The sequence below is a fragment of the Camarhynchus parvulus genome, chromosome 2 (assembly GCF_901933205.1).
Source record: "Camarhynchus parvulus chromosome 2, STF_HiC, whole genome shotgun sequence".
Lineage (NCBI taxonomy): Eukaryota > Metazoa > Chordata > Aves > Passeriformes > Thraupidae > Camarhynchus > Camarhynchus parvulus.
The window spans coordinates 130,970,772-130,994,502 of record NC_044572.1 but is presented as its reverse complement, the minus strand read 5'-3'; positions in this window follow the sequence as shown (position 1 = coordinate 130,994,502).

The following is a 23,731-nucleotide window of genomic DNA, read 5'->3' as shown; positions in this document are numbered from 1 at the left end:
AATAGAAATTCAATGTTTTATGCACCAAAACCACCCTTCCTAGCAAATTTACTCTCAGGCTTAGTAATTAAAGCTCCCCACCTGCTTTCTGGGGTGTCAAGAAATCACATGGAAGATGAAGTTGTTCCCAGTCAGCTCCGAGGACTATGGCCCTGGTCAGTGCAAGAGGCAGCATACTAACTAAATGGTCCAATTCTGACCCAATAGTTGTCCAGTTATGGTGCTACCTGAAGCTTGCAGAGAAAAATCAGGAGAAAAAGCAGAGTTCCCTTTGCCCTTTAGAATGGAAAATCGGAAGCTATTTTGCACTGTTTCATCCCTGTTATCATTCTACGCTGTCCACCATATATAAAAACTGATGTAATGTGAGCTAGAGCAAAGCCTGTTGGGAGGTACTAACACAAACATGGAAACCTCCTACACTAAATGAAAGCAATGCTGTGCATGTGCTAAGACCTGTGTGAGAGAGACTGCTTGTAAATATTCTTTGCAGTCTGCGTAGGAGTCGTGTGGAGGCAGCCTGAAGACCTCCAGCAGCAGAAAAACGAGATGCATGGGCATTTGTTTGGCTGAGCGTCTGGGGAGAAGGGTTTTAATATGTGCTAGAAGAAAGTGGAGATTGCTGTTACCAAACTGTGTCATGTTGGGCTTAAATAATAAAGGCCTGAGCTGCCTTGTACAGCTCCCATCTCATGGAGGAGGGTTTCAGAAAGGTGAGAAATAGTCTCTCACCATATCTTTTCCCTCTTCGCTTGGCAGCTTTCTGTGTTTCTTATCTAAGATCTCATGGAAAGCTGTCACGAATTTCCTGTGCACAGCAAACTTCCATTGCATGGAAATACCCTTCCCAGCTGAAAGACTCAGCCCTGGAAAAACAGTTTAGCAGCGTGAACCACACAGCCGTGCTGTGCCGTGCTGTGCTGTGCCGCACGGGGCGCTCCCCGGAGCCCCGACGCGCGCACGCCACGGCCGCGCCTTCTCACCCGCGGCTGCTCCGCGCCTCCTCCGCCGCTGCCCCGCTCCCCTGCCCCGCTGCCGGCCCTGCCTCTTCCCAAGGAAATCCTTCTGCTCTGCCTCAGGCTGTTTCAGGTAATTTTCTACTTATCTGGAGCTTACTCTTCCAGCCAGAAAGTCAAAGCGTTACCAAGCAAGAAAAAGAGTAAGAAAAAAGTTATTTGCCTTCATTTTTCCAAAATTAGGCAAATGTGAGCAATTTTTTATTTTTTATGGAAATGTGGCTTCTTCCTTTTCTTCTTTTTCCTTCCCACCAATATATCAGACCCTGTGGTTTCCAATACCTTTCCAGAGCCAGAAAACATGTGGTTTTCTGTATCTTTTTTTAAAGAATGAAAGTCACTGTTCAAGCATCCAACTAAACAATTTTCTTTTTTAAAATCATACAAAATCTAACACCTAGGATAAAACATTTCAGATAAAAAGCTGCATATTTCACAAGCAATAGCGGACCAAAAATAGAACTATAAAGGAGAAATTTCAGACATCTCTATACCTTTCTCACCAAACTACAGACCAATAGACGACCCATCTGTATTAGAACAAGGATTGAGTATAAGCTATTTAAATCTACTACATGAGTTTATTTTGTTAATTGTAGAAGCTTCATAGCTCCAGAAATTTGACAGCTCATGAACATCAAATATGAGCTCATCTCACGGAGACAAGTGTCTGGTTACATTTCATCTTTGTTTCAGCACAGCAGAGAGGGGGCTGGGTGCTCACAGAAGTGTGCCTGGCAGCTGGACCAGAGCAATGGGAATATTTCCATTTATGTGGAAGGAATTGGGAAATCTGATGTCAGCTCTGGAAAAAAAAAATTGTGCATGCTACAAGTCATCAATTTACAGCTGTAGCCAGTTATGCTGACACAATTAAATTGCCAAGTATGCGTGCAGCCTAAGAAAGCTCCTTATGTAAAACAATGGAGCATTTTTTGTTGTTGGTTTAATCATATGTCACTGGAATCTTGAATTTGACAAGCTGACTTGAAAGCCAGGTCTTACTAATACCTGCAAGAACACAGTCATGCAGGATTTCCCCTACAACAACAGCCCCTCCTGTGCTGGGCTTTGGACACAGATTTCCATCACTCTTCTGGATGTGATAGGTCAGGGGCTGACAAATGATATGGCAAAGGAAGCACAGGAATGTCCTCCTGGGCATCATTGTACTAATGCCCATGATTTAACTTCAACAGTATCTTCCCTGTGGTCTCTCCAGAAGGAGAAGTGTGATGATCTTTGAAATCATAATGTCCTACAATGTAAAATTAGTACATCTGCATTTGAACCTAGACACCTAGGTGCTCCAGGCCAGGCTGGATGGGGCTTTGCACAAGCTGATCTAGTGAAAAATGACGCTGCTTATGGCACAGGAGTTTGAATAGATGAACTTTAGAGGCTCCTTCCAATCTAAACCATTCTGTGATTCTATAATCCTATGATTCCATGATCTCTTCTCCACTCTTGAACTCATTTTAGATACCCATACATATAAATACATGTGCATGCACACATATGTGCACAAAGATATGTTCATTCACTGGCCAAAATGAGACTTCAGAAGCACTGGCATGAGCATGTGCAAGTATTGGTATAAAAAAATATACAGCAGGTTGTTTTTTCTTATTTCTTCAAGGCAGTGTTACTGCTGGTCTGGCATCCCAGCATCTACTGGGCCATTCTCAGCCTTGCTGTTGAGACACTCCCTGGAACTTGGGTGTCTCAGTAAGGAAGGACTATTTCTCAAATTTATCCAAGGACAGCTGCAAGCTTTGATTGATTGATTGATTGATTGATTGATTGATCACCTAATCTGAAATAACATCAACTCACAAAGAACTGGAAGAAGTATGGCAGGTTGGTACCTCTGCCCTTTGTAAGTTATTCATTGTAAGTTATCATAGGTAAATATGTAATACAAACATAAATGAATCTATTTAAATCATGTTAGGCTGCTTACCCCATACTGTTAGAAAGCAAGCCTATGGAGCACCACATCTACTAATCTCATGCCTGGAGTCATCTGTGGACAGCTCTGTCTTTTACCTTTGGTCTTAACTCACCTGTGTCCAGACTTTGAAATGCCCAGACCCTTAGCTGGGCAGCAGTCACATCCCCCTTCACCTCATCCTGCCAGCTGAAACAAATCTGACACTCAACTCTCCTCTCATATGGCTTTTCCATCCCCTGCTCATTTGTGATGCTTTTCTCTGCACCATCAAAAAATCCCTTGGGAATGCAGGCAAACACAGCTTTCCAGCTGGCATTCAAATAGCCCTGAACCAAGGCATTAAACCAGCCCTGCTTTGCTGTTCAGGTTACACACCCTGGAACCATACTTCTCATGTATCCATGGCTCACAGTCATGCTGTGACTGACTAATGCAGCACAGCAGCTCCAGTGGGACACACTCCCATCCAGGCAGTCACCTCCTTCCCCTGGCAAATGGCTGTATTCACAGCAAATGGGCCCCAAGAGCTGAACATCCTCACCCTTACAGCAGCCAGCCCAGAGCCCACAGCTATTGCTCCACTATTACATTTCACCACATCTCTGTTACCAGCATGCTGTCATCAGTTTATGTTACTGCCTCCTTTTCACTTCTGGTGACAAAGCTGTGAATAAAGCATTAAATAAGGTCTATTCCAAGTCCAGTCCTGGAGATATTTCACCAGCATTTCTTTCTGGCATGCTAGTTCTCATTAAGTCATAACCCACCATTATCTCCCTATTTATCAGTGTTTTCCTTACATTAAAATTCATGTTTCTCCAATATAAGAAAGAAGTTATTTGGTTTATTTCAACATCTTAGTGCAGATTGCATATGTCTTGCCTGAAAAGGTCAGCTATCTTTAAAAAAAAGACACAATGTTAACTTGGCATGATCTACTTTGAGCAAATTCATGTTATATTTCCTCCCATTTTCAGTTACCTCCTGTCTCTTTCCTTCAGCATAGTCTTTAGTCCTGCATGTGCAGGAAGGGAAAAAAGAGGAAAAGCTTGTGCCCAATTTCCCTGTTTCCTCACTCTGCTCTGTATCTGTGACATTGCAGTCACTGAAGTCCATGCAGGCAGCCTAAAACAGAAGGAACAAAACAAGGAGAAAGTCATGAGCTCACCCATGAAGGTCTCCCATGGAGTATGAACTGTGAATCCTTCCTGACAGAACCTGTTGCCTCATGAAACTCAGAGCCCAAGGGGCTTAGTCAAATATCTTAGATAGAGATGAAACACTAGCAATTATTAAAAGACAATTAAAAGGATTATCTTTCTTCACTCTCCATAAACTGTTCTTTAGCTGGTCAAGGACATGAACTCCTTGGCTGAAGAGCTCTTGACCAGGTGCACACCATGAATTTAACAACTTTCTCTGTACAGTTTGGCCACCACCCAGAGTAGATCCCACTGCAGATGAAGAACTGCCCTTCTGCACCAGGGCCATGGCTGCATCTTCAACTTCCTCAGTGCCTCTCCATTGCAGACACACCACTTCTGGGGAACACAGGGATATGTGGATACAGTTTGCTTTCCACACACTGCATTTGGAAGTAGACAGCATGGCACAGCCCTTGCATACACTACATGCCAAGCAAGAATGAGACTGGCTGGAATAGGTGCTGGGTTTGGTAAGCTGGGATCAGGGCATGTAGATAGGTAAGCTGCAGACACAGAGCAAGGTTTAAGGCTCTGCAGCTCAGAGTGGCTTTGTGAGAATGCGCCTGGCAGGTGCATCACACACGTGGGCAGCATTGCAGAGCAGCAGCACCGTGCAGCCTGGGGAGGCCATCATTGCCCTGTCCCCCGGGCACACAGGCATTTGTCACAGCAGCAGCAGCACAGGACACTGCCAAGATGGCAGGTGCCAGTGGTTAGCGTGCCCCCAGCTTCCACTGCCTGGAGAAGCCTGTGGCTGGGTGCTTCAGGAAGGGGTGCAGCCCCAGACAGGTAAAGCCTGTGTGCCCCTCCAGCTGGGACTGTCATCACTTATGATCCCAAATGACCCACAATGTAGAGATGGGCCCAGCCTGCCAGCTAAACCTTCCCAGAAGACTGGAAAAGGAGAGTAAGGGAGAAGACAACTACCATCTTGCCAAGCATGTCCCACGAGGTTGCTGTGTGTGTGCAGCTGCTCAGGGAAGCACTGCCTCTGCAAAGCTTGGTGTGCAGCCAGCTAAGCACTGAGCACTGCCTCAGGCACCTGCCCCTCACTGGTGCCATCCTCTCTGCCCATTCACACATACCCAGCTCTTCCACCACAGCCACTTAGGGAAACAGTGATGGGCCTGCTTCCAGACACCTCCTGGCTGCTGCTGGGGCAAGGTCCACCCCACGAATCAGACCCCCAGGAGCAGTGCAGTGGCATCCTTTCACCCCACAAGCTGTACATTTCTTAGCCTCAAGTTATGTCTGTGTTCTGCAGATCACAATGCCCAGGAAGGCATCCTCAGGGGCCTACAGCAGAACACAGCATGCCTGGGAAGGGCAGTTTAAGACTGATTAGTCCTTCAAAACCATTCCACGTGTATTTATAAAGCTGCTGTTTCCTAAACTGACAGGAGTTTCTATGAGTGCCAACTCTTCTAACATTCAGTGGACATCAACAATAACAGAAACAAATGACAGATTATTCATGTACAATTGGTATGTTGAATAGAACATAATTTATGCAGTTGAAAGAAAACAGTGTAGTGCTAGAAACAAAAACAGCATGAAGCTGAGGCAGCAGAGGTTTAGCTTAGATATCAGGAAAAGGTTTTTCACCCAGAGGGTACCTGGAACAGGTTCTTCAGGGAAGTCGTCACATCGCCAAGCCTGACAGAGTTCAAGAAGCATTTGGACACACTCCCAGCCACATGGTGTCATTCTTGGGGTGTCCTGTGCAGGGCCAGGAGTTGGACCCAATGATCCTTCTGGGTGCCTTCCAACTCAGCAGATTCTATGATTCTAAATAAAAATAACTCTCACTGCATCTCATTATGAGCTTGAATTTAACAGCTGACTATCACAAAATAGAGTAGAACCTTTCAGCACTTTTGATACTGTATAAACTATAAAACCCTTTGCTTAGAAAGACATATTGAGAGGAGAGCATTTTCCTTCCTGCTGTGAAATTAATGTACTAGCTCCCTCATGGCCAAGTGGTAGAGAAATATAAAAGTGATTTTGCCTAAATACTGATTTCTCTGTTGCACTTTCCTAAGTAGAGCTGATGCACCACTCCTGGTGCTCTCTTTGGATAATGTCAAACAATAATGAGGCAGAAAATACAGACTTCAAATAAGGCAGGACAATAATACTATAAAAAAATAACTGTCTCTGAGTTTCTTTAACAACATTTATTGTTAAACAACTGCACTGAAATCCACCTCAGCTTACCAGCTCTTAAATGAAACAATGAACAGTCCCAAAACTGTTGACATTTTGATTATGACTTTTAAAATACATTCATCTCTATAAAGGTTAACCTAAAATATCTTGAGAGCTCTCTCACTTTCTTTCAATTTATTCAAGCCCCTCAGGAACCAGGACATAGTCACTCCATATAAACTATGCCTCCTAAGTGCTAGATTTGAAGAGGATCTTGCCTCAGAAGACACTGCATATGGTGGCAAGGGACAGCTCTTGTTTTTCTCGACATTTTTGCAGCTTGGCATTTCAGAGAAAAAAGAGCTTGTTAAACAGCTAGTTAATATGCCGGGAATGACCTTGCAAAGAGAAAACAGCATGAGAATAAAGTTCTCATGAAACTCATACTTACATATGCCAGCTTGGATAGACTGAAAAAGGATAGAAAATGGTATGGAATGTCCAAAGTGCCAATCCACCTGCCCCTGACTTTGCCCAAGTGTTGGGGTGCGTTTGTTTTGCGGAGTTTCGTGCTGTTTTACTGTTCAAAGGTTAAGTTTTACAAGTTTTATATTTTATTCCCATTGAGTTATATTGGGTTAAGATGGCGACCAGGGCAAGGGGAATTCCAGAGTCCCTCCACACCTCCCATGTCGGTTAGTTGTCAATCGTGCCGGGTCCTCCTTGTTTTATGTTAATTTAATTGTCACTCAGTGTTCCCCCTCCTATGTTGCCGGGCGACCCCCTTGTCCATCACCCCCAACCCACTCCCCAAGTCCAGAAAGTTCCCCGGGGTTTGGGTGGTGATTGGGCCAGGGGGAAAAACCACTCCTTTGTCTGTATTTGATTTGTTCTCTATGTCTATGTAACCTATTGTGATTGGTTATGTTCTGTCTCCCCTCCCCCTGGGGTCGGTCATAAAAGGCCAGACCAGGGGGAGGATCTTGTCAGTCTCCTGTGACCCCTACCTCGTGTCCTGCCCTTTCTCCTCAATAAACCTCGTTCCTGCCACGGGAGATTGATCGACTCGCCTCTTCACTTCTACGCTCCACTGCTTAGCTGTTGCCGCTGCTGAGGTGTTTCAGTCTCACCTCGCTAGGTTGCCACCCGAGGCTAAACCGCCCGGGGAACCTAGGTGGCCGGGGGATAGGTTCTGCCCTGCTGCAGCCAACCTTCCCCTGGTCAAGACAGACTGTGGCCGCTCAGTCACTCTTTCCCAGAGTCTCTGCTCTGTGGAGCAGCCGGCCTCAAGTTGTCGAGCGACCGCAGTTGCTGGCGCCCAACGTGAGGCGTGAAGGCGGACTTTCCCCAGGACCTGTTCCGGACGGAGTCGCCTGGATCCGCTACGCCCCCGTTCTGTGGATTACAAATCCGCCTGGGCGCGGCAACACCCTGCGTCGAGCAGGCAGCTGGGGCACTCAGCTGCCGCTCCGCAGGGATCTAACAGCGAAGACCCTTCGGCGCCCCGAAGCGCTGTTCCAGTGGAGCCCGGCTTGCCAGTTTCCCCTGTTCCCCCCTCCGCGTCGGATTGGTAAGGTCTCTACCCCCCTCTGTTTTTAGAGCCCCCCCCCGAGTCGCGATCGGCGCGTACGTGAGGGCTCGGGGTGCCCCTGATCCCCCTGGGTTGCGATCCGCGCTCCATCGGTGAGGACCCAGGGTGCGTAGGGGGGGCAAGGGCTGTCGCGCGATCCGCGTTCCATCGGTGAGGCGATCAGAGGGGCCGGCGCGGGGGTTCCCTAATTATTTCTAGTGCCCGAGTTTGCGTTTGGCTTGCTCTTTGTCAGCTTAGCGGGGAGTCCCTGAGCTCCTTCGGGAGGGAGGGATAACTGGCTCCTCGCGCGGCTGACAGGGGGCGGCTCCCTTTTCGTCCTGTTTAGTTGCTGCAGCTCTCCGGGTGGCGCCGGTAGAGCGCGCAGTCTCCCCAACCTTGTTGTGTTTTCAGTTCTCTGCTCCCCCTCCGGTTTTCTTTTGTGGCAAGTCGGTGGAGTTTGCGAGGAGAATAACATCTAGCCATGGGCGCGCGGCTGTCAACCTCGCAACGCGAGTCGGTTCATTTGTGTTTCGCGTTTTTGTACGGCGCTGATCTCCCGTTCAAGGAGCGGGAGATCAAAAGCCTGATCCGCTGGGTCTCCTCCCAGTTCAAAGATTTTTCCCCCGAGCGTTGTAAGGACCTCCAGTTTTGGGAAGAGGTCCTGCGTAAATTGTCTAATCTGGCCCGCTCGGAGGAAATTGACATTACCAAAAGGTTAAAATTGGCCCGACACCTTCATTGGGTGGCGCAGCTTGTAGCTGCGTTAAAAATCAAGCAAGCGAAAGAACGGGGAGGACACTCAGCCGCTGCCGGTGCTCCGGTTGCCCGGCAGCGATCAGTCAAAAGGCGCGCCTCGGTTAAAAGTTCTAATGAAGGTTCAGTTGTTCCCCCCGTTTCGGCCCCTGCAAGTGTCCCTACCCCTCAACCCTCTCCCTCTGCCCCTAGGAGCGCAGGGATCCTGAGGCGGGCAGCCCCGGACCACAGACGGCCTCCAACTCCATCGGAGGGCCCGTCTCAGGCTTCCCAATCCCCCCGCTGCCGGCGATCAACGGCCGGATCGCTGACAGCCTCTCCCTGCCCCTCGCCTTCCCCAAACCCCCGATACCAAGTTTTAAAATCCCCAAAGTTAAATTCAAAAGTTCGTTTCGTGGTCCCCCCACAAGATGGCTCCTATGGAGCACAAGATGGCGGGGACCACGAGACACCGTGTCGGGACTCTCCTTCCCAGTTTTCCCTGGGCCGTCCATCGCCCAACCCCTTCCTCCCGCTTCCCAACCCCTTCCTCCCAGAAGACCCTCCCATCTATACCTCCTCCCCTTGGCCCACCTCCTCGGTTGCTCCTCCTTCGGCCCCGCCTGCCGCTCCGCCCGCCGCTCCGCCCTACCATCCGGCGCCTCCCCCGTCCAGCGTGACCTCCCAGCCCCTCCCACCGGGTTCCGGTTCCCACGCCCCCGCTTCCGTTTCCCACGATCCGCCATCTTGGCCGGCGCTGGGGGCGGAGGGGGGGAGCGTGAAAATCTCGAACCCGCGGCGCCAGATTCCATCATGGCGGCCCGGTGACCTTTCACCGGCGGCAAAGGGGGAGGTGGGACATCCGTTGGACGCCCGTTTCCCGGTCAGTCATCCGCGAGCTGTGTAAGACCCAAAAAGAATTTGGGTCTTCCAGCGAGTATTTCAAGGGCATCCTGAACGCCACCCTCCGGGAGAACGAGCTCGTTCCCTGCGATGTCAGGCAAATTTTTTCATGTTTATTGAACGAGTCTCAGTTCTCCCGGTGGGAGGAGGGATGGAAGCAGGCGGTGACTGACCTGCTCCCGGAGATATTAGCTCAGCCTAATATCTCTCGGGACGCAAATGGGAATCTCCTAACCGTGGAACACCTGTGTGGGTTGGGAGATTGGGAGAAGGGACAGCAAGCGGCGGAGCTGATTCCCTCGGAAGCCCTCGAAAGATCTACGCAGGCGGGGGCCCAAGAGTTTTTTAAGGTTCTAGTTGGCGTACCCCAAGTCCCAGTCTTTCTTTTGCAGCAAGGCCCAGAGGAGGCATTTGACGACTTCGTCATGCGGCTCCAAGCCGCTGCGAAGTTCGAAAATGTCTCCGAAACTACGAGGCAAGAAATGGTCGCAGCAATTGCTGCTTCTAACGCTAACCAAGCCTGTAAGGCAGCCATTTTAAGTCTCCCACTGCAGCCAGCTCCCACGCTGAAGCAGATGCTTCTCGTATGTGCACGGAAAGTGCCCGCGCTGCGGCAGACCACCACAGCCAAGACCCCAAACACCGGGAAGCGCGTTTCGGTTGCAGAAGGGCCCGACGTCTTCCTCTACCAACCGGAAGACCCTGTCAACATCGCAGCCACTCAGGGACCCGGCACGCCACGGCAGCAGAGGGGGCATTGCCACCTCTGCATGAAGGAGGGGCACTGGATGCCCGACTGCCCCCTACGGAAAGCTTTTTACCAATTCCGCAGGGAACAGGAGTCGGGCAGTTCCACCAGGGGGGCCCCCTCTAGCTCTCAAAAAAACTAGAGGGGGAGCGCAGCCCGCCCCTGCGCGAGGACAAAAATGAGGGTGGGCATGTAACATCTAAACAGCGCAGGGGAGGGGAGGAGCAGGGAGGAAGCCCGCCGCCAGCACCCCCCACACCATCGGGGGAGGTCTCTAAGACCTTTTCTACCGGACTGACAATCAACTTCACTAACTTTGACCGACCACCAACTTTGATATTTGGGGAGACGGCTTGCCTCGGTTGTGTGGCTCCGTCTCCCTCACCAGAACCCGTTCTGACCACCAAATGTCGTGCCTCTCCATACAGGTTGGAAACTGTGGAGGACCTTCGCTTGCAGGACGACCGGTTGCGCTTCCTGTCCGTGCGCCCCAACACCGCAGGTACCTGGAGCCGGCTGGACCATCAATACGTCGTCGTGGGGGACACCAAATTTACACCGCGGGATTTGCAGGTTTTCCCAGCCCTGGTGTCCTCAGACCAGCACCGGTTCGAGGTCGCTGTAGGGTGTCTACATCCACCAATGTTCCTCCCCAAAGGTACCATCATAGCACAAGCCATCCCAGTCCCGGCTATTGACGACATTGTAGTCGGTGACTGGGACCCAGACTGCCCAGGTCAACGCTCTGGCCTCCCCCGCCGTCGTCTGCGGAGGGAGGAGGAGCTTCGGAACACACACACTGTAGCCTGGGCACAAAAACTGGGGGCTGCCAAGCCTCGGCTTGAGTGCAGCCTGGCACAGGGGGGGGACACAATCAACATCAGAGGGATGTTAGACACGGGGGCGGACGTGACGATCATTCCCGCTCGGGAATGGCCGTCACACTGGGAGCTTCAGAACGTGGATGGTCACATTCAAGGTGTTGGGGGTTCTCAATTGGCCAGACAAAGTAGGAGCTTCGTAAAATTACGGGACGGATGGGCAATTGGCTGCGTATGCGCCCATTCGTGTTGAATTACAGCGAGCCTCTCTGGGGAGAGACACCCTCGAGCAATGGGGAGCCAAAATTGACCTCCCGGCTCCTCACCCGGTTTTTCGGTAGCGGTCGCTGAAAAGCGCGTCACCTGGAAACTGAATTGGCGATCTGATGTTCCAGTCCAGGTGAAGCAGTGGCCGCTGAATAAACAGAAATTGCAAGCGCTCAACCAGCTCGTGCAAGAGCAGCTTCACAAGGGGAACCTGGTGGAGACCACTTCTCCGTGGAACTCCCCAGTGTTCGTGATTCGGAAGTCATCTGGCAAGTGGAGGCTCTTGCACGACCTGCGCCAAATTAATGCTGTAATTGAAGACATGGGTGTCCTCCAGCCAGGGATGCCCTCCCCGACGATGCTCCCCCGAAATTGGAATTTGGCTATCATTGACATCAAGGATTGTTTTTTCCAAATTCCCCTTCACCCGGACGACGCACCACGTTTTGCTTTTACGGTTCCATCAATTAACCGACAAGCTCCCGGTAAACGTTACCATTGGCGAGTTCTTCCGCAAGGAATGAAGAACTCCCCGGTTATATGCCAATGGTACGTTGCCGCCCTTCTCGCGCCTGTTCGCGAGGCCTACAGCGACGTCATCATCCATCACTATATGGATGACGTGCTGGTCTGTGCCCGCGACGACGACCAGCTGGCACACGTGCTCTCCCGGGTCAGCGATCGTCTAATCTCTGCAGGTTTTGAACTCGCGGAAGACAAGATTCAAAAGATGCCGCCCTGGAAATATCTGGGCCTTGAAATCACCAAGCGGACCATTGTGCCGCAAAAACTGGCCATCCACCTAAAGGTGGAAACTTTGGCGGATGCCCACCAACTGTGTGGGGCTTTGAACTGGGTGAGGCCCTGGCTAGGCATTACCACCGAAGACCTAGCCCCCCTCTTCAAATTACTTGAAGGGGGAGAGGCGCTGTGTTCGCCTAGGCACCTCACCCCAGAGGCGGAGAGAGCACTTGAGAGAATTGCTGGACTGCTTGAGGCACGGCAGGCCCATCGTTATGATCTGGACCTGCCGTTCAAATTTATTGTATTAGGCCGACTGCCACACCTCCACGGTCTCATTTATCAATGGGACCAGTCCCGCAGTACATCGAAGGGTCGGGGCAAGGACCAGGGCGCTGGCGACCCCCTCTTAATCATAGAGTGGGTGTTCCTCAGCTGCCACAGGTCCAAGAGAATCACACAGCCACATGAGCTGGTGGCAGAACTGATCCGGAAAGCTCGCTTCCGGATCAGGGAGTTGGCAGGGGAGGACTTTGTGTGTATTCACTTACCAATTGAGCTCAAATCTGGCAAGTTTCAAGCAAAAATTTTGAATGAACTTCTCATGGAGAGTGAAGTTCTCCAATTCGCACTCGCCGATTACACCGGGCAGATCGACGTTGCGCGGCCTTCACATCCGCTGTTCAACGTCGGTCTGCAATTCAAATTTTCTACTAAAAGACTGCTCAGCCGGAAGCCCCTGGAAGCTCTGACTGTTTTCACAGACACGTCCGGGGGGTCCCACAAGGAAGACAGACTCGTGAAGTCTGCACTGACTTGGAGGGATCCCCAGACTCAGCGTTGGGAGAAGGAGGTAGAGAGAATTGAGGGTTCCCCTCAAGTCGCTGAGTTGGCCGCAGTCGTCAGAGCATTTGAAAAGTTCCAGGACCGGCCATTCAATCTGGTAACCGATTCGGCCTATGTTGCAGGTGTAGTCGCGCGGGCGGAGAACTCAGTTCTCCAAGAAGTTCAAAATTCGGCCCTGTACAGGTTGCTTTCGAAACTCGTTCAGTCCATCTCCCAGAGGAAGCAACCGTACTATGTGATGCACACAAGGTCTCACACCGACCTGCCCGGGTACATTGCAGAAGGGAACCGCCGGGCTGATGCCCTGGCGGGGAACGACTGCGTGGACCCCGAGGAGTTCCTGGCGTGCGGCGCTTCATGGGCTCCACTCCCACACGTGTTTGAGCAGGCTAAGCTCAGCCACCAGCTTTTCCACCAGAATGCGCCTGGCCTGGTTCGCCAGTTCCATCTAACGCGCGACCAGGCCAAGGCCATTGTGGCAACATGCCCCCAATGCCAGCAGAGTCAGCCTCCATCTCTGCCTGCTGGTGCTAACCCGAGGGGCTTAGCGAGCTGTGAGGTGTGGCAAACAGATATCACCAAAATTCCATCATTCGGCCGCCTCAAGTATGTCCATGTGTCGGTCGACACATTCTCCGGTGCTATCTTTGCCTCTGCCCACACAGGGGAGAGAGCTCTGGACGTTCAGAAACATCTACTCCAGGCTTTCTCCGTGCTGGGTATCCCCAAAGAAATTAAAACGGACAATGGCCCAGCTTATGTTTCCAGGGAGCTCCGCGACTTCCTGCAGAGGTGGGGAATAGGCCACAAGACCGGCATCCCCTATTCCCCTACGGGACAAGCCGTGGTGGAGCGGTCCCATCAGAGCCTCAAAAGGGTCCTCAGTCATCTGACCCCGGCTATGAAGATGGAATCGCCCCACATCCAGTTATCGCGGGCGATTTACACCTTAAATTTCCTTAATTGTTCTTTTGAGCATCTAGAGCCTCCCATTGTGAGGCACTTCGGGGGACACGACAGCCTGCGAGCAAAGGAGAAGCCTCCGGTTCTGGTGAGGGATCCGGAGACCTACCGGCAGGAGGGGCCCTTTCCTCTTGTGACCTGGGGGAGGGGGTACGCCTGCGTGTCAACTCCCTCAGGCCCCAAGTGGGTTCCTTCCCGGTGGGTCCGCCCTTACGTGCCCCGCACACCGACGCGGGCTGCAGGACCCCCACAGGTCAAAGTCGCCAGCTGGCGGCGGAGGAGGCGGGAGCTCCCCCCGATTCCGGAGGCCCCAGAGCACACCCCGAGCAAGAAAATCAGCTCGAAGAAAACCTGCTTCCTCTGTGGCTCTGGGAGTCCTCCACCCCTTCCTGACCAGTGTCCTTGTGTTCTCCCCCCTGGTGTAACCCTGCTCATGGTCGCCTTTGTCTGTTTCAGTTACAAAGATGCCCAGCCTGCTCTCGTCCGCTTGGTGGAAGAGTCATCCGACTGGCTTTACCACCTGCTGCCGAACTCCGGACTTTCAGGCTGGGCAGTCTCCCTTCTTAAGGACTTTGGTTTTGTTGCTCTTACCATCATTATTGTTTTTCTCAGTTCACTGGCCCTCTGGACCTTGCTCAAACAACTCATAAAGCGCCTGACCTCGACACCTTCCGCCAACGCTGTCCTGGCTCCTCTCCCGCCGCTTCCTGCGCACGAGATGTCAACATACGTCGAGATGGCCCCGCGAGCGCCCGACGACGGAGAGGACGGCGAGGAGCCAGAGGCTGCCGAAAACATCAGCGGCAGCTTTGAAAGTGTCGAGGCGGCCGCAGAGGGCCCAGAATCTTAAGCTAGACTTTTGAGTTGGACTTTTAAAAGACTCCAAAGTTTTACCTTTTCCTGTTTAGTTCCAAGTTAAGCCCCACGTCCCCCCCAAGTTCTTTTGTTTTCGTTTAGTTTAAAAAAGGGGGAGATGTTGGGGTGCGTTTGTTTTGCGGAGTTTCGTGCTGTTTTACTGTTCAAAGGTTAAGTTTTACAAGTTTTATATTTTATTCCCATTGAGTTATATTGGGTTAAGATGGCGACCAGGGCAAGGGGAATTCCAGAGTCCCTCCACACCTCCCATGTCGGTTAGTTGTCAATCGTGCCGGGTCCTCCTTGTTTTATGTTAATTTAATTGTCACTCAGTGTTCCCCCTCCTATGTTGCCGGGGCGACCCCCTTGTCCATCACCCCCAACCCACTCCCCAAGTCCAGAAAGTTCCCCGGGGTTTGGGTGGTGATTGGGCCAGGGGGAAAAACCACTCCTTTGTCTGTATTTGATTTGTTCTCTATGTCTATGTAACCTATTGTGATTGGTTATGTTCTGTCTCCCCTCCCCCTGGGGTCGGTCATAAAAGGCCAGACCAGGGGGAGGATCTTTGTCAGTCTCCTGTGACCCCTACCTCGTGTCCTGCCCTTTCTCCTCAATAAACCTCGTTCCTGCCACGGGAGATTGATCGACTCGCCTCTTCACTTCTACGCTCCACTGCTTAGCTGTTGCCGCTGCTGAGGTGTTTCAGTCTCACCTCGCTAGGTTGCCACCCGAGGCTAAACCGCCCGGGGAACCTAGGTGGCCGGGGGATAGGTTCTGCCCTGCTGCAGCCAACCTTCCCCTGGTCAAGACAGACTGTGGCCGCTCAGTCACTCTTTCCCAGAGTCTCTGCTCTGTGGAGCAGCCGGCCTCAAGTCGTCGAGCGACCGCACCCAAGCAAGCTGTCAAGCTGCCTCCCTGTATAAGAAAGAGTTTTATGGCCAGATCTTACATATCTCTGTGCTTTGCAAGAAGGCTGGTGCCCCATGATGGCTACCCTGGAGGCTAGGCTCCAGCTATACCTTCATTCCAGCTGGTGATCCCCAGCCCATGCTGACCACAGCAATAGGAGCTTCTTCCAGAACAGTTTGGTGGCAAGGAATATACCATGCTTTAATTTAAAAAGATTGAGAAATGGAATCCAGCACGTGGAGAAAAATTCTTTGGAGAAGATACATCTGTGGTCTGAGACAAATCAGATCCCTCTGTCTTGCTTCTACTGTTCAAGTGGAGAACATGCCCTTAACCTCTCCCTTAGGACTTAATAAAGATGAAAACTTCAGGCACCAGATTATCAGATGGTATAAATTGGCATAATTTCATTAACTGAACCAGCTAGACCCTAATCTCTGGTTGCTGCAAGCTGCATTTGGGATGCTTCTTTTCCTACACTTTTCTGGATGACTATCATCCTTCTGTCTGACCCTCACTACATTATAGTAACCACAGAACAGTGGGGTTTTTTTTCCCTAGACAGAATCTGACCACAAAACAAAGAACTGTCAGAAGCCTCAGGAAATCAGCTGGTCCATCATCTACTCTGCAGCAGAATTAGCTGTAGTTGCATTGTAGACTTGTTCTGTAACTTCAGATACCATAGGCTATGGATACTCACAAGAGTTTTGGTTTAAATGGCTGGGCAATTTCATTCATAGCGAGACAAAAAGCAGGGGGAATCTGAACCTTTACAGGTGCAGAGCAGATTTAGAGGCAGCTGCTTACCAAGATCCTACCTGGATATTGGAGTGGGATTGGGGTGGGAAATAGCAAGGAGCTCAAACTGCACACTGGGATCCACCAGAAGCACTTATTTGCGTTTGTATAGGCAAGTGTAGCAAACTGGCTCTGGCTGCTGCTGTCAGTGATATTCTGAAAGCTTGGGAGAAGTGGAACATACTCTGTGTGGTTGGGCCAAGGGATTATTTGGGTTCAACTGATGTGCATGGACTAAGGACTCAACAGTACTCTGAAGCTGTGGGAAATTAATGATTATTCTCCTTCTGCATGCTGTAAATTGATTGTTACTCCAGCTGTCACACAGTGTGACACAACTGTGTCTTAGCTCACTCCAGACCAATTTTTTTTTATCTGTGGCACTGTGTTCCTGATGGATTCATGCAATGATTTATCAACCACAAAACTAGCCACAAGAAACAGACTGAGATCTATGAAAGATCATTTCTTCAAGTAAAACCCATGAAACTGAATTACTGAATGAAAAGAGTCCTCCAGAGAGTGTTTCTGTGCGGAAGAAAATAATTGCCATTTTTCATTTGTTCTACCAACATTTTATCTTATGCTCAGTTGTAGTTTGAAAACCTAAACCAATAGCAATACACCAGACCAAGTGTCCTGACCTTGCAGTAACACCCCCACAGCTGAAAAATAGAATCCAGTGTGCTGACTGCATTGATGACATAGACAAAAAAGAGAAGTCCTTCTTGCCAGTAGAACCACTATCATATGATTATTAATTTACTTTAAGTTCAGCAAATTATCCTCCAGTAATTACTGGCCTAATCTAATCTCGCTTGCATTTTAACATCCAATTAAAAAGACATATACCACAATAAGCATAAAAAATCAACGAACCTGCAGCAGCACCAAACACATATACATGTTCACAAACCTGAACGGGGAATAACACCTGACAGAAGTTCTCAAGAAGATGATGTTATCTGTCATTTCTCTTGGAGCCTCCCTTTTACTTAAATCAGAGTAGACCATGCATGGACTTTTTCCAACATATACAAAGGCACAAGTCATAACCAAAAAATTTCAGTCAAATTTTTCTGGAAGATCCACAGGGAGATGGTATCGTGTGTTTTTAACTGCTCTAAAGTTAAGTAAAGTACTGGGGCTTGCTGAGGTCCAGAATAAGTCAAGCAAAGCTAGTAAGCTACTGAGGCTTGCTGAGGTCCAGGATCTGGGCATTTGTAGAAGCATGTCCATGCCTGTGTGTGAAAGGGGAAGGCAAATAAAGGCATAAAACAATACAATGTGTCAAGACATCAATTATTTTTTCCAGCAATTACACTAAGCCTACACCTTTAATTAAAATTAAATTACAATAGCTCTAGACCTCTGACCCATGTCAGGAAAGACAGTCATCAGCTTCCCAATGGGGCAGTGTCAGACAGGGGGTTTCTGTTCCCCAGGGGGTCAGTCATAAGCTGAAGATCACAGCTGAACCACCACTATGTGTTATTTGGAACGCAGCATCCTCCTTGTGTGGTGGTGTGGAAATGCAACAAGAATTACCATAGCAGCTCGCAGAAAAGACCAGGACACAACTAGAGGGCCAGGCTCCTGTTCCTGTAATGGGGATGATGCAGTGGTCCCATGCACTGAGCTAGGATTACAAGGCACAGATTGAGATCACGATCCTCTCCCCTTTCCTACAATTTTTGCCCTTCTTGAAGATCACAATCTTCTCCCTAAGGAGATGCCTGGCTGAGCTGAGCACTACTTTTTCCCAAAAGGAAACCAAAGGAGAAGTGACCGGCACCCTGTTACACGATAATTTAGTGACTGGTAAGCACTTGTCCACAAAGTTGAAGGCCACCTCTCAGTTCCCCCTCCTCAGCATGATCACAATCCAGGCTTTCCTCTGCCCACTTATATATAACCTCAGGCTTTATCTCTCTTCCTGCTCCATATCTGCCTTCCTGTCTGGGCCCAGCTCTGCTTTTGCCAGCCCCAGTGCTGGTGGCTGGAGAATACAAATTGTGATGAAAACCATGGGTTTGAATGCCTTCAGGATGGATGAGTATTGGAACCAGGTGCTTCCCAACACTAACCATTATGCTTGAGTGGCAAGCAGAAGTGCCACCAATAAGGGCCACATTTTAATGATGGCAGCAACAGTGGTTTGTGGTGATCTCAGAGATGAGCGTTAAGAGCAAAACCAGGCTGTAGAATGGTGGACTTCAGGTTTCTTCATGCTAAAAGTCTAGATGCTGAGGGCGTTTACATGTGCCTACTTTCTCAGGGCAATCCCTTCATTTCCTACATGTTTAGGGAATACAGGGACTTTACAGAACCACAGAATATACTGAGTTGGAAGGGACCCAAAAAATCATCAAATCCAATTCATAAGTGAATGGCCCATAGAGGGATCAAACCCACAGCCTTTGTGTCATTAGCACCAGGAGCTAATAGAGTTAGGCTGTGCTGAACAGAATGCCTTTTGGATTGCTTTCTGGAGGTAAGGCATCTATATTTCACCAAAAGCCAATTTCAAGCACTCTGGCTTTCACTGAAAGTTACTACTAAAACAGATACCCAAGAGTTTTATGTCATAATAGCAACAGATAGTCTTGGTTTATTGGGATTGGGATTAGAAATGGCATTATGTGTAATTTTAAATGAACTCAGGCTAAATATGAGAAGACAAATATTATCATTCTGCCAAATGATAATATCATTCAAATCATGTGTTATAGGCCTGGTTTTAAGCATTGGACCTTAGATCTTAAAGACAAAGGTATATACTGCCTCGGGAGAGTTCAGCAAATCCCTTTTCCTAAAAGATGTAACAACAAAATTCAGCCCTGGTGTAATTCTGCTGTTTTCAATCCCAAGAGTTCATTTTGTTTGCTGCATGTTTCCAAGTTGGGAAAAGACTCAGGAAACAATAGGAAAAACGCCTTTCTGTGCCACAGCACCTCTCATGCTAAAGCCTAGGCACACACACAAGGTCTGTGACATATCTGGTGCACCATGGACCAGAGAACTGTATCTTTCAAGGGATCTCCTAAGATTAGGCCTCAAAACATTCTGTGTGACCTCGGGAAAAGCACTTCATTTTTCTCTGGCTAGGTCTATTGTATAAATTAAACCCCTCCAGGGGGATGTTCCAGGGCATTGGAATTCAATCCTGTATAAACTGTTGACATAATCCTTGGCATCAGTTTTGCTGAAGCCAACTGGCAGTGTCCCAGACAATTCCCCACACAGCTCAAGAGTCAGCACAACCCAAGGCCATCCCTGGCAGATGTGAAGAAGGCCAGCCCCTCCACTTTGGAGGGAAACTCAGGGAACGCAGCCTGCTCCGTGCCAGCCTCTGTGCTCAATAGCGAGCCTGGGCATGTTTTGTTGATGAGCACCTGAAATGTGGATAATGTATCATTTCCTTTATAAAGACTTTACCCGTGTGATTTAAGAATGCAACAACCATTATAGTGATTGCATACATATAGCTGGACTCCCCATCAGATTATTTGAAAGCACTTGTAAATGAACGGTCTTTCCCCTCTCTGAGTACCAGGGAACAGCTGCCAGAAAATACATCCTATAGGAAATTCACGCTCACACCTACAGGTAATGCCTGCCAGAAAAAAAAAACCAAGGGAGTAGCACGTTGCCTATAGGGCAAGATTTCTAATGTCCTGCTTTGTAGGTGCAGGAGAAAAGATGTTTATGCATTGTTCTCCTCCCTGTGAGAGAGCAGGGTGGCCTTGTCCATCTCCAGAGGAGATGTCCTTTGCTTTAGCTGATGCTCTCTTTCCCACCTGGTGATCTTGCCATGGCCATAGGAGCCATCTGTGCTTGTGTGATGGATGCACTTTCATGACTGCAACAGCTTTGAGCCAACCATCCTCTCTTCCAAAAAGAGCTCAGTTGAAGAGCAGTTGGTCATGCTGCAGATCTGCTCTAAAGGGCAGTAAGTAGTAACTTGCAATTGATGCAGAGGAATGGAAAGGAGGAAGAAGCAGAGAGAAAGCCCCCAGCTCCTTCAAGAGTCACTGCTTTCCTTCATCCTTGACAAATGTTCTGGAGCTCTTCACCTGTTTGAGCCTGTCACTTGAAAACATTTTACTTACAGACCCTACCAGATGCACAAACAATTGGTATCTCCTCCAAGTGCTTTGGACTTCAGTGGTTAGGAGCTGGGTTCAAAATTCACGTCATATTTCATCATCATATTCCAGCCCTTAGTGAAAGGCCTCACTTATGGGATGGGACACTGGAGCTTTGTAACAGCTCCTTCTGGCATTAATTACCAGCCTCCACAGTCAAGGGCTACCTTTTTGGCCAAATGGACACACAAATGATTGCCAACACTAAGCCTCTTCTGTTTGCTCATCCTGAAGCGGTAGGCTCTGTCACTCTTCCACACTCTCCTGCCAAACAGAATTGAACTGGCTACTCCTAATTTAAATTTGTGCAACTTTATATGCAACTATTCTTTCTAATCAAAACCACATACATATATTTAATTAGTAATATAGGATAATATGGTGTGCAATACCATACTGATAGTTTCAGACGGTCCTATTTTGGAAATGCACCATTCTGAGGCTTTTGTTCCCAGCAGCATATACACAATTTCCTTCAGAGTTGTCAGCCTTCAACTCTATACACACTCTGCATGCAGGTGCATTATAACCCACTGCTGGAACTGGTTTTATTAAATACTTTCTGTGTAAAAAACCCAACAAAAATCAAACCAATGCTAATTATTATGGCAGTTCTTTCTCTAAGATTATGGAAGAAACCAATCTCTGATAAAAGAAGACATGCAGCTATGTCTTGATCCAGCAAACAGTTGTCTAAGTGTTCGCTAGCCCATTTTACAGAGGAGTTGTGTTTGCAAGTTGTGTGCTTTCATCCTAAAATCATGCCCTCTGCATAGATGATCCTGTAGCTTTCATCATCAGCTGCTCTCTTGTCTCAGTTCTGAATGAAGGAATAAAATTATTTTTGCACACTTTGAAGGACCAACTTCCAAAGAAATCTTACAGCTGTACAGAAGACAGAATGATTCAGCCAGTGGAGAATTGATGGACTGGCTGTAACAGGACTTACTCCATCACCACACCTCTCTCTCTTCTGATGGCAATATAAAAGTAAATAATGAGCCTACAAAAGCTGAGTTTGGCACTAGTTCTGTATGAAAAATGAGGATGCTTCATTGCTCTCAGAAATTTTTAAATTAGATGGATTATCAACTACTAGGCTACATTTTAAAGTGTTCTTTTGGCAAAGTGCCCCTATAGACTGTAATGAATTGTCCGAAACCTTCTTCTACCCACTATTCCAAAAGCTGAAACTTTCTACAGCATTGGCAAACAGCTGCACTTTTCCGAAAGGCGGAAATACTCTCAAACTTAGCTACATGTTTGGCAACCTCTATCCCAGACATTCACAGGACTCTGGCCATTGCTTCTCCCACCTCACAAAAAGAATTGCTTTCGACTGACAAAGCTTGAATTTTGACTCAGCCGAACCACAGCAGAGGTACATAAAATCCGTGGCCAGTTGGCACTAGCTCAGTCCTGGAGTTGATGGTCCCTTCAGATTTTCCAAAGGAGAGTAACCCTTGCGTCACACTGCTCAATGCCTCTTTTGTTCTGGTTTTAATCCCGTGTCCAGCCATGGGTTTATGTGACTCCTGAACTGCTGTCAGCAGGAAAGATGCCACTCGGTGCCATTTACAGGAGATTCAGCACCTGCAGGCTCAAGCTATGAGTCAAAAACCACAATTATGGGAAAGTAAATCATGCACAGAGCAGCAAAAGCAAGCATATCAGAGTAATGCCTATTATGCAGAGAAAAAACAGTGAGATGAAGGAACTGTGCTGTTAAGAGAGACAAACAGAGAATGAGAAAGAGAGAATGTAGGTATGTAGGCTGAAACCAACTTCATTTTTATTTTTTTAAAAATTATGTATTTGGGTTATTACAGAAAAGGAGACACTTGGTCCAAGTCATATTATTTTCACGAGGCAAGAAGATTAGGCGGTATCACTTGTTTTTAGTGAACCAGCTGTGGAAGAGGACGCTCCGGAGTCGCTGACCGGGCCCGGCTGGGCGCTCAGCAGCTCCCGTGCACGGAGGCGCAGCCATTTCCTCCTCCTTCCCAAGGCTCCGCTCCCGGGTCCCTGCGAGAGGCGGAGCGCGGCCCGTGCTCGCCGCCATGGCCGCGCCGGGCCCGCCGGTGGCGCAACGCCGCCATCTCGCGGCGGCGGGAGCGGCGAAATGGCCCCCGCGGGGGGAGCGGGGCTGTGAGGGGCTGCGGGTCAGGGACAGCGAGGGCTCCGCTGAGCCAGCTCCCTGAGGCAGCGGGAGCGGAGCGGGGCTGGGAACAACGGAGGGACGAGGGGCTGCAGGCCAGGGGCTGCGGGTCAGGGACAGCGAGGGCTCCGCTGAGCCTGCTCCCTGAGGCAGCGGGAGCGGAGCGGGGCTGGGAACAACGGAGGGACGAAACCCGCAGGATCGGGGCGCCAGAGCGCCTCGTGAGCAAGGGCCGGGCTGCGGGCCGCCTGCATCCCTCCATGAGCAGCGTGCCTGAGGCGGGCAGGGCAGCTTTTACTTGACATAGAAATTGACATCATACTGGAAAATTTAGTAAAGAAAAAAAAAAGGGGGGGAGGGAGGGGAGGGAAGTTTAAAAACCAGAAAGGCGGATCTATGTCTGATAGGAATAAAGGACTTTCTCGCTCTCTGCTGGCTCTGTAACAGCCAGATGCACTCTGGTGTTATTTCACAGGATCACACGGTCAATTAGACTGGAAAAGGCCTCTGAGATCATTGAGTACAACTTATGAGTAAACCACCACCATGGCAACTAGACCATGCACTGAGTACCATGTCCAGTCTCTCCTTAAACACCTCCAGGGACAGTGACCCCACCACCTCCCTAGACAGCCCATTTCAGTGCCTGATCACCCTTTCTACGAAGAAATTCCTCCTAATGTCCAACCTGAACCTCCCCTGGCAGCTTCAGGTGATGCTTTGTCGTGTTGCTGCTTGCCTGGGAGAAGAGGCCAATCCCCATCTGGCTACAACCTCCCTTCAAGGAGTTCTAGAGCATGGTAAGGTCCCCCTGAGCCTCCTCAGAGCTCACAGGTACCATGTAGAGAGAGGGCTGCTCCACCCCATTTCCCTGCCAAACTGCATTGCTTTGAAATTTCTCCTACCATTTGCCTGAATTTCAGCTTGACATTTTCAGCTTGAA